The 10,466-nt window shown below is 45.8% G+C and overlaps 1 long non-coding RNA gene across 2 annotated transcripts; it reads right to left on the bottom strand.

Moving 5' to 3' along the window:
- Positions 1–960: 960 nt before the first annotated feature.
- On the bottom strand, positions 961–7,305 carry LOC131382260 (uncharacterized). Of its 2 annotated transcripts, none has more exons than XR_009211565.1 (3): positions 7,228–7,305; positions 6,112–6,377; positions 961–1,342 (listed from the first exon to the last, which is right to left on the bottom strand). It is a non-coding gene; the product is annotated as an uncharacterized LOC131382260 (long non-coding RNA). The 2 variants fall into 2 exon arrangements; XR_009211564.1 differs by lacking the exon at positions 961–1,342 and adding an exon at positions 4,074–4,169.
- Positions 7,306–10,466: the final 3,161 nt, after the last annotated feature.

Below are 10,466 nucleotides of genomic sequence, written 5' to 3'. Positions count from 1 at the left end.
CTTTTTCCTAGAAAGCAGTCAGCTGCCCCAACCCTGTACAATGAAAGGGCACAGGATTTGAGAACAGGCAGAGCTTGGTTTCACATGAGTGCTATGATTTTCTAGCGTGAACCTTCACAAAATTCAAGCTCATTACCTCTGAAGTGGAGATGATGATAGCATCCAACTTCTAAAGTTTGGGTGGGACCAAATATGATCATGTATGCCAACATGTTTTCTAAATGACACAGGGCTGTGCCTGTGCCTTCCCTCCTCTCCAGCCCAAAATCTTTCTTCAGGGCTACCAACTGCTTCTCTTTCCCTCAAGCTCTGGGTAGGACCTGTCCCTCCATCTGTTATGCTCTTACCACTGAGCAGAAGCTCCCATCCCCTTTATACTCAGGGGCTCCACCAGCTCCTTTTCCTGCCTACACACATGTGTATATCCTGTCATCCTTAAGATCTCTTTCCTCAGAACCACTATTCTCTTAAGCTATCATTTTACTTCTCTCCTCTCCTTCTTCAATAGACTTTTGAAAATATAGGATTTCTTTGCTGCACCATTTTATCTCTATCCCTTCATCCCAACTCCTTAATTATTGCAATGTGCTGTCTATACCTTGCAGTAAAGCTACTCCCCAAAAGGTAACCAGTAGCCACCTACCATTGGCTAACTGACAGGTCTCCTGCAGACCCCCTGCAGTGTTCAGCACCATTGCTCCATCTTCCTAGAGGTGTTCATGCAGTATGATGTGTGGTCTGTGTCACCTTTTCACACCTGCGGTTTCAGATGACACCTCTGTAAAGATGCTCTCAGGTCTATGTATGTGGAGCTCCCGTTCCGTATGAATCACTGCTCACTCTGTGTATCTACCCATTTATTTACCATGAGGGAACTTCCCACTCAACATGCTTGGCTGGAGCTATCATCCTCTTCTCCCCCTTTTTTGTATCAGTTGGGATGCTTCTGGCTGCAGGTAATGGAAGGCTGAACTAAAAATAGCTTTAATGATAATAAAATTGCATGCTTTCACATCCCAGTAAGTGTGGGAACATAGTAGTTCTGGGTCCTGTTGATTCAGTGGCATCAAGGGACTAGGTTGTTTCCATGCTTACTTTTCCATCCTGAGGGTATTAAGTTGATTTTTTTGGATGGGTTCTCCTTTGGATCCCAAGACAACTATAGCATTTCCAGATGATATGTGAAGATGCAGTATCAAGAGGCAGGAAAAGAGACTGTTCTTAAAACAACTCTTTTCAAGAGCTGGGAAAATCCATTCCAGTTGACTTCCGGGATAGCTCATTGGGAAGGGGACTGGAAAGACCTTGATTGCCTGGGCCTCAAGTCAAGCACTTGGTAGCTCTAGAATGTTCATGAAAAAGAAATGGAGGAGTGAGACGAAGTCAGATAGTCAACAAGTCAGCTGCCCATCCTCACCACCCCCTTAAACAGCAACCCCTCCCAGTTTTCCCATCCCTAGTATTGGGGTTCCATAACCCCACCCCAATCCACACCTACCACCTTTCTCTCTCTTTATTCCAACCATGCAATGATACTTCCATTTTCTGATCTCAATACAAAGTACTGTGCCTCTATTCTTATACTGTCCTTTAAACCTGGAATCTGGTACTTTCTTTTGTTATGTGCCAACATTTTATTAGAGACTTAACCTGGCAGGGGAGGGAGTGGGAGGCAGGCATCACAGCTAGGGCAACCTCTTTTGTATCTCCACTGTACACTGGACGTCTTTGTAGCCTCACTCCATTGCACTCTGTGCGATTGTTACTGTTGGACTGTGTTTCCTTTGAGGGCAGAAAACCTGCTGATTAACTTCTATATGCCTGGTGCTTAGCATAGTGGCAGCATGTAATAGGTTTCAATAAGTGTAGGTCAGGTCAAAGAACGAGTAAACTGTTTAATAGAGATAGTTATACCTGATGAAATTATGCCTCTGTGATTGCAGTGAGTCCACTCCCCATCCCCAATACACATACAGAGTTCTTTCCTGATGCTTCAAAGGCCATTGAGATCACTGGGCCCAGGGAAGATGCCCGGCCTTTCCAAAGCCCATCTTAGGAACACAATAGTATTTGAACAAGATATATTTGGAAAGAAGATTCTAAGTGAAATACAGACCAGAAGGTAGCCTGGCAAGGTTGTATTTATCTTCCACAAAGTTCACACTCATCATATTCTCTGAGGTCAGAATCCTTAAGAAAACCCTACCAACTGCTGCAGTCCATGACATAAGCCACAGAGTATCTTAAGCATAAGGGAACCTATAAGAACAAGTGGATTTTTTCCCAAGCAGCGTTAACATTAATGATACAATTTGGGGTGCTTCAGAAGAGCAGTGCCTTGATGTGGGCTGGACTCTGTCCAAGTGTCTGGGAAAGGTGCCTGCAGAATGCATATGTCTCTGTGGCTCATTACTGCCGAAGGCTGAACCCCTAAGTGGAACATGGGCTCTTGGGCTCCTGGCAGGGATAGGTTGGAATGTGAAGCAGGACAGAAGTCTGTCAGTAACCCAGCAGGTACCTTGGAGAGCAGCCTGCCTTCATTTATTCAGCGAGATTGATCAGAGCTTCTGCAGGTCAGGCTGGAAGCACCTGGGAGGCCCCCCTCTGCCCTGGTGTGGCTATCTTCAGTTTGCACACTGTCCCCAGGCCAGCGAGCCATGGCTGCTGTGACAGGGCTGTTAGTACTAATAAAGCCATTGCAGCAGCTTATATAAGAAAAACTGCTGGGACCACTTTGCGTTTAAAGTTGGTTGCCCCCTTGGTGGGTACTTGAAGGTTTATGCCACACTGCCTCCCCCAGCTTTCCAGCACACTGTTTGGCTAATATGGGTCAGAAAATCTGAGAACCAGTCAGGCGGCAACCAAACAATTCTATAGGCAGGGAATTTTGTCTTCAGACGGCCTTCCCACGCCTGCCATTTCTGTACTCTTTATCTCTCCTGAAACACCGTCTTTCTTCCCCACCGAGACAGACACTGTTGTCCCACTCAGCCAGCACACTGCTATCAGCACAGGACCTGATCTTTGTCATCATGCCTGAACGTGAATTGAAGCCCCCCATTACATCCCCCAGGAATAAATACTTGCCAATTAAACCTGCTACTACTTGTGGTATGAAAGACCTTGTTACCTGTTCAGATTTCAAGCCTCAGTGAGTAGACATACTCTGTGAGCGTGCACGGACACACACACACACACACACACACACACACACACACACACACACACATATACCTGCAACATTTAAACTTGGGTGTTGTATAGTATTTGATCCTCACGACACCCCCATGAGACAGAAGCAATATTGTTAGCATCTTCATTTTACAGGAAAAGAAACTGAGGTTCAGAAAGGCTAAGTAATCTGAGTCACAGAGGGAATCCAGCGAAGATTCCTACAATTCCAGACTTGGCATTTCATAGTTTTGCAACTTTGAGTGGGGATGACCGTACTGGGAAGACAGTCCTATAGCCTTGGAATGGTAGATGTCTCCACCTCTTCATCCTGAAGCCAGGATCCTCCAAGTGACAAATCTGCATATGACCTTACCCTCCAAAGATACTACTAATTGCGGTGGCCAGACAGTTCTAAATGATTTTTTTCTCTCTAAACCAGCCAATCTCTTAACCTTTTAAAGTAAAGGGATTTCCCTTGCCCCTTTATATCCTTTGGTTTCTCAATGTCAGAATTCAATAGTCTCACTTGCCCCCAGTTTAAAAGACCCTCTTACTATCTTTGCTGTCTTTGTGCAGCCTCCCCAGAGACCAGGTGAGGAAGGGGTGTGGATAGGAGCATCTTCCATCATCACTGGGCATGAGTAATTTGTGCTTGCAAATTGCTGGAGACAACTGGGAATGGCAAAGAAAAAGTCCTTTTGGAAGCAGAAACAACTGGAGAAATATTGTGCTCTGTGAAACAGATAAGCAGAAGAGCTGTTTATTCCCTCGGTGGCGTGAAGTTCGGCTTTGAGGCAGATAAATCTTTGCTGGTAATACAGTACTTAAACCAGAACTGACACCTTTTTATATCAACTGCAGAGAATTGCTTTTGTGAGGCTCTGATACAAAGGCTGCCGCGGCTGTCTCTTGCATATCAATTGCGTGGTAGCCTGTTGCTTTTCTCAGTCCCGCCCTTTAGGCAGTTGCCTCTGGTCTCCATGTGGCATCAAAGTCTGAAAAGTGCAGGGAAGGAGGGATACCAAAAGGTAAGGGACCACTGACTGGAGCAGGCAGGCACTGGATAGAGTTGAGGTGTAAGTCTGTTTCAGGGATCCTCCTCTGGGCACCCCTCCCAGCAGGAGTGTGCTGGAGCCAGCTGGCAGAGCTGAGCAGATGGGGCTAAGTACAGCCACTGTGCACGCATCTTTGCCAGGTACCAGGGCCCGAAGCAAATGGGCTAAAATGATTTTCAAGTTTGTTCTTTAATCGACCATTAAAATATACTCACTGCAGATGAGTTAGATAACACCGATAAGCAAAGAGGACATAAGAACTGCTCATATTTTTGTCTCTCCTTCCCATGGCAAATAGATATAATATATAGAGACATACACACTTTTGAGACAGAGTCTTGCTCTGTCACTCAGGCTGGAGTACAGTGGTACAATTATGGCTCACGGCCACCTCCACTTCCTGGCATCAAGTAATCCTCCCACCTCAGCTTCCCATGTAACTGTGACTACAGGTGTGCACCACCATGCCTGGCTAATTTTTAAAAATTTTTTTGTACAGATGAGGTCTCACTTTGTTGCCCAGGCTGGTCTCGAACACTTGGACTCAAGCAATCCTCCTGCCTCAGCCTCCCAATCCTCCTGCCTTGGCCTCCCAAAGTGCTGGGATTATAGCCGTGTGACACTGTGCCTGGCATCATATACATTTTCAATAAAAATAAAATTGTACTGTTATGGACTGAATGTTTGTGCCCCTCCCAAATTCCTATGTTGAATTCTACAGCTCCCAGTGTGACTGAGTTTGGAGACAGGGACGTTATGAGAGTAATCGAGGTTAAATGAGGTCACAAGGATGGGGCTCTGATGTGATAGCATTGGTGTCCTGTTAGGAGGAGACACCAGATCTCTCTCTCTCTCTCTCTTCTTTTTTTTTTTTTTTTTGAGACAGAGTCTCACTTTGTTGCCCAGGTTAAAATGCAGTGGCATGAACTCAGCTCACTGCAACCTCTGCCTCCTGGGTTCAAGTGATTCTTTTGCCTCAGCCTCCTGACTAGCTGGGATTACCTGCGTGCACCACCACACCCAGCTAATTTTTGTTGTTGTTGAGACGGAGTCTCACTCTGTTGCGCAGGCTGGAGTGCAGTGGCGCTATCTCGGCTCACTGCAGGCTCCACCTCCTGGGTTCATGCCATTCTCCTGCCTCAGCCTCCCGAGTAGCTGGGACCTCAGGCACCCGCCACCACGCCCAGCTAATTTTTTGTATTTTTAGTAGAGATGGGGTTTCACCAAGTTGGCCAGCTGGTCTCAAACTCCTGACTTCAGGTGATTCACCCACCTCAGCCTTCCAAGGTGCTGGAATTATAGGTGTGAGCCACTGCACCTGGCCCTCTTTCTCGCTTTCTCTCTGCACCATGTGGATAGACCAACAAGAAGGAGACCATCTATAAGCCAGGAAGAAAGCCCTTACCAGCAACTGAATAGCTGGCCCATTGATCTGGGACCTCTATGCCTTCTAAATGGTGAGAAATGAACATCTATAGTTTAAGCACTCCAGGCTATGGTGTCTGTTAAGGCAGCCCAAGCTGACTAATACACATTCTGTGTAGAATTCTGCTACTTTTGCTACCATTTTCTACTTTCATGTATCATACATGTCTCTCTAGTATGCGTACTTCATCATGCTGTTTCTGCACTCACAAATCTCTGACTCTCAGCTTTCTGCTTCTCTGCTTAGCTAGAGGCCTGCCTTCATCTTTCCCTCTCCACCTAACTCAGCTCTCCGCTGGCGGTAACGTGGAATCTGCAGACACGATGTTGGCATGGCCAGTTATTCTGTGACTTTACCAAGTTAATATTACTGAGACTCAGTCTCCTCGCTTTTAAAATAGGCTAATAATTTTGACATTATATGAATAAGGTGCAGATTAAATAGGAGAAGACTTACCAGCACAGTGGCTGGGAAATAGAAGTTCAGTTTTTTAAAAAAGGTGGCTTTCTGGCCTCCAGAATATCCTCTCTGCACTGGTGTCTTTAGCATCCTGTGATCCACCATGCTGGGCCTCACCTGGGGTCCCTGGCTGGCTGAGACCTGGTCTGGCCCATTCCTCCTTCTCCAGTATGTTTGCAGTGCACCTTCCTTTGTTCCCTGGGCTTGTTTCTCCCTGGCCACTGCTGTCCTTGCTGCCCTCCAGAGCTCTTCAGCTTCCAAGGCTGTTGAACAGACAGTGACCTTGTTTTTACATATTTCTTACAGTTCCTTAAATTCACAGGCCCCTTTTGATTTTGAGGGTTCACTGCCAATTGCTGTAGGATAGCTGGAAGTGGGTGACAATAGTGTCCCACATGAAGGGGGACATTTTGCTTTTAAAGACATGGGTCTGGGCTTGACTAGATCAAGATCATTCACTGACTCTTTTTTTCTGTGGCCCTTAGGAAAGATCTCTGTGGCCGTTGTCCTGGTAATCAATGTTAGTCTTTCCCAGCCCAGATTATGGCACCTATCCCATTCCTAACCTCTCTGCTTTCTTCTGAAGCACTAGCTTATTCCCAGGGTAATGTACCACTTGTAGCATAGAACCTGTAGCTGTGGGTTCTTGGCTAAGCTAGAAACCCACATCCCTGCCAATCCATAGCTTCCTTCCCAAGCAGCTGCCACCACACAATGGAATTAACATAAAACACAACTCGGCAGAGGCACATTTAATTTACAGTGATTATACTATCTATTATACAACACAATTTTAAGTACTACAAGCACCCTGGAGAACGGGGGGCGGGGGGAAAAACACATGTAAAAAGAACCCAACCCTCTGTAAAATCACATAATGACAGAAGAATCTCAGTAACAAAATACAATTCACGGCAATAATAAATAGTGTATTTTAAAGTACTTAACATTTCTCAATTCTCTATTTCAGGCCCATCAGGAACTCAGTTTATTTCTAGTGGAGGGAAAAAATATATATCTCAACAATTTTAAATTCTGAGAGACAATTAGAGCCAAATGGGGGCTTTTAGAGGAGAATATTCCAGGGTGGATATTGGGCAGTTTCCAACTCACCAGTGCTCAGTCAGCAGAGACCTGGGCACCATGTCCTTGCCCTGGGAGAGCTCTGACCCTCAGAGAGACAGGGCCTCGCACTTCCTGGGTCCTGACCTCCAACTTCCGGGTCATGGAGCAGGAGCTCATGCTGTCGGTCCCCCTGCACTCTCAAGCCTCCTCCGTGTGAGGGAGTCAGTAGGGATGACACAAAGAACAGGAGCTCTGATGCTGGTCCAGTCCTGATTCCACTTCTCACTAACCCTGGGACTACGGTGGCCCTCTGTTATCTCATCTGTAGAATGGGAATAACATTAGCTACCTGAGAGTTGCTATGAGAATTTGATGAGATTTCATAAAATAGCTAGTCAGGTGCATAACATGTAACAGGTGCTTAGTCACTTTTTGTTGCCTTCCTGTTTTCCACTGTCTTCCCTTCTAAAGTAAATGGAGAGGCAACGCCTTTCCCAGAGGAATGGGTCATGAAAAGGGGGCTGCCAGGTAGTTCTGGGAGGACCTTAGGCACAAGAGAATCTCTTAGGCAACTTTCAATAGCCCCTGAACCTTGAAGGTACTCTTCAGCCTGGAGGCATATGGATGCCTGATCCCATCTGGAAACAGAAAAGTAGATTGAGTGGCCTCTGGGATGGAAAAGTCACACCCCCCAACCTGTGGGGCTACAGCCTAGTAGGAGTGTTAAGTGTATAAGCAGTATGGTGGGTCAGCCTTAAATGAGAAGGCAGAACAGACTGCAGTGAGGGCTCCAAGGAAAGAGTTGCCGGCCCTCTGGCTCCCAAAGGTGGCAATGTGTGGCCTGTGCATGTGAGTTACAGACAGTCACATCTGAACTCCACTCTTTCCAGCACACATCGCAAGGACAGCATGTCACTCCAGGCCTCAAGGAAGGGAGGAGTTTCCACCCCTCTTCATAGCTTGTTTAGCAGACTGCATTGCCAAGAAAACCTTTATTTCTCTCAATGCCACACTTATGGACTGGGGCCCTGTGCTGCTGTAGCACACCCCAGGCCAGACACAGAGTCAATGCAAAGAAGAACAAGAGCCCGCCCTTCCTTTGTAGAGAGCACATAACAGAAAATGTGCAGGATTTTCAAACACTGCAGAGGACGGCGTGTGCCCTCAGAGAGCTGGAGGTAAACCGAGACATGGGGCAAAAACAGGAGTTCTTGTGCCTCTGACTCTGAGCTTTCTGCTTTTCTGCTGCTTAGCTAGAGGCCTTCCTTCACCTTTCCCTCTCCACCTAACTCAGCACTCCAGTGGAGGTAACATGGAATCCACAGACACGATGTTGGCCTGGCCAATTATTAGTTCTGTGACTTTGCCAAGTTAATCTTACTGAGACTCAGTCTTCTCACTTTTAAAACAGACTAATAATTTTGACATTATATGAATAAGGTGCAGATTAAATAGGACAAGATTTGACATGGAGTGGGGATATTTCAGCTGAATGAGTTAGGTCAATGTGGGGTTGCTGCTGGCAGAGCTGTGCCTAGCCCTGATTCTCATGCTGTACACTCATTTTCTCAGAGCCACGCTTTGGGGGGGGATCCAGACCTTTTCGTCATTGTCTATGGGATGTAAGCTTAATGAGAGTAGACAGCTACTTGATCCATAATGATTCTTTTTTGTATTATGTGAGAGAAGTAGGTATCAATCAGTCCACACTTACTCACTATGCACTTTATACGTGCCCAGTGCTTGGAGCGCTGAGCTCTGTAGGGGATCCAATATGATTACTGACATGTACAATAATTAAGAGTTTTCAGAACATTTTAGTCCATAGTTTATTATGCAATCCTCATAACAAACCCATAAGGTCAGGCAAAATCTAGATATTAATATGAATATAATCTTACATATTATTTTAATCTTCCTTACTATAACCTTCATTTTACAGAATAATCCATGAGCCACATTAACTAGTAATGTCATGAAGCCAGGTCTTTGGATTCTAAATCCTGTGCTTTTTTCACAATTCTATTCTGCCTCTCAGAAATACATGCGAGCAGAGGTGTGCTGTTGGAAGATTATTGCTGAAATATCTAGAATGGTATGTAATGTGAATTCCAAAAATCTTGCTGACCCCTGGGTTGCATATATAAGTCAAAGAGGAAATAAATCATCCTTTCTGCTATGAAAGCACCAAACTCCAAACGTTTACTCATCTTAATGAAGTGCCAGCACAGTCTTGTAGGTTAACCTTCTTATTGGCCAAATTTTACCCCTCTTTCTCTCTGTTCCTTCTTGTCCACCGTTGTTTGTTACAGAGTTATGTAAGAGTGAAACTTTGTCTAAGAGTGAAACTTGACCCCTTTGATTGATTCCTTCTCTCCTCCTCCTCCTCCTTTCCTCCTCCTTTTCCTCCTCCTTTTCCTCCTCCTCCCTCCTTCCTCCCTCCCTCTTCCTCCCTCCCTCCTCCTCCCTCCCTTTTCCTCCCTCCTCCCTCCTCCTCCCTCCCTCTCCCCTCCCCCCTCCCTCCCTCTCCCTCCGTCTCCCCTCCCCCTCCCCTCCCTCTCCTCTCCCTCTCCTCTCCCCCTCCCTCCCTCCCTCTCTCCCTCCCTCTCTCTCTGTCTCTCTCCTTCCTTCCTTCCTTCTTTCCTTTCTTTCTCTTTCTCTTTTTCTTTCTCTCTCTTCCTTTTCTCTCTTTTCTTTCTTTTCCTTTCTCTTTCTTCTTGATTTCTTCCTTTCTCTTTCTCTCTCCCTTCCCTTCTCTCTTTTTCTTCCTTTCTTCCTTTCCTTTTCTTTTTTTTCCCTCTTTCTAGTGGATCCCTTTCTGCCCCACCAATTGCTACCCTTACACACCCAATAAAATCATTCTCAGGTTCTCAGGGCATGTCTGGGTATGAGTCTGGAGATGGGGCCAGATTACAAAGATTATAATCCATGTCACTGTTGTGGTGGTAAACTGGAATAGATTGCATTTAAAAGTATGCCATTTGGCTTTGTGTAATAACAATGACACTGTTCTGGAGTTTTCTTCAGAGTGAGTAGAAAAAAAAAACCCAACAACTATCAATCATCTCATCTGCATTGAGCACAGAGTCCCACCCTATGGATTTCTCAGAACTTGGCTGGCCATTCTGGCTCTCAGGTCAGTGCTAGGATTTGGGTCTCTGGTCTCCAGGAACCTATTGGTAGAATACAGGTCTGAAGTGGATGAGACTGGCTTGGTTAGTGGACATGAGGCTGGAGAGAATGGGAATATTAGAAAGATTTCAAATGAAAATCGAAGTATTGTGGTC

This window comes from Hylobates moloch, unplaced genomic scaffold, assembly GCF_009828535.3.
Source record: "Hylobates moloch isolate HMO894 unplaced genomic scaffold, HMol_V3 SCAFFOLD_22, whole genome shotgun sequence".
Taxonomy (NCBI): domain Eukaryota; kingdom Metazoa; phylum Chordata; class Mammalia; order Primates; family Hylobatidae; genus Hylobates; species Hylobates moloch.
The sequence above is the reverse complement of the archived record's forward strand: the minus strand, read 5'-3'. Positions and strand labels throughout refer to the sequence as shown.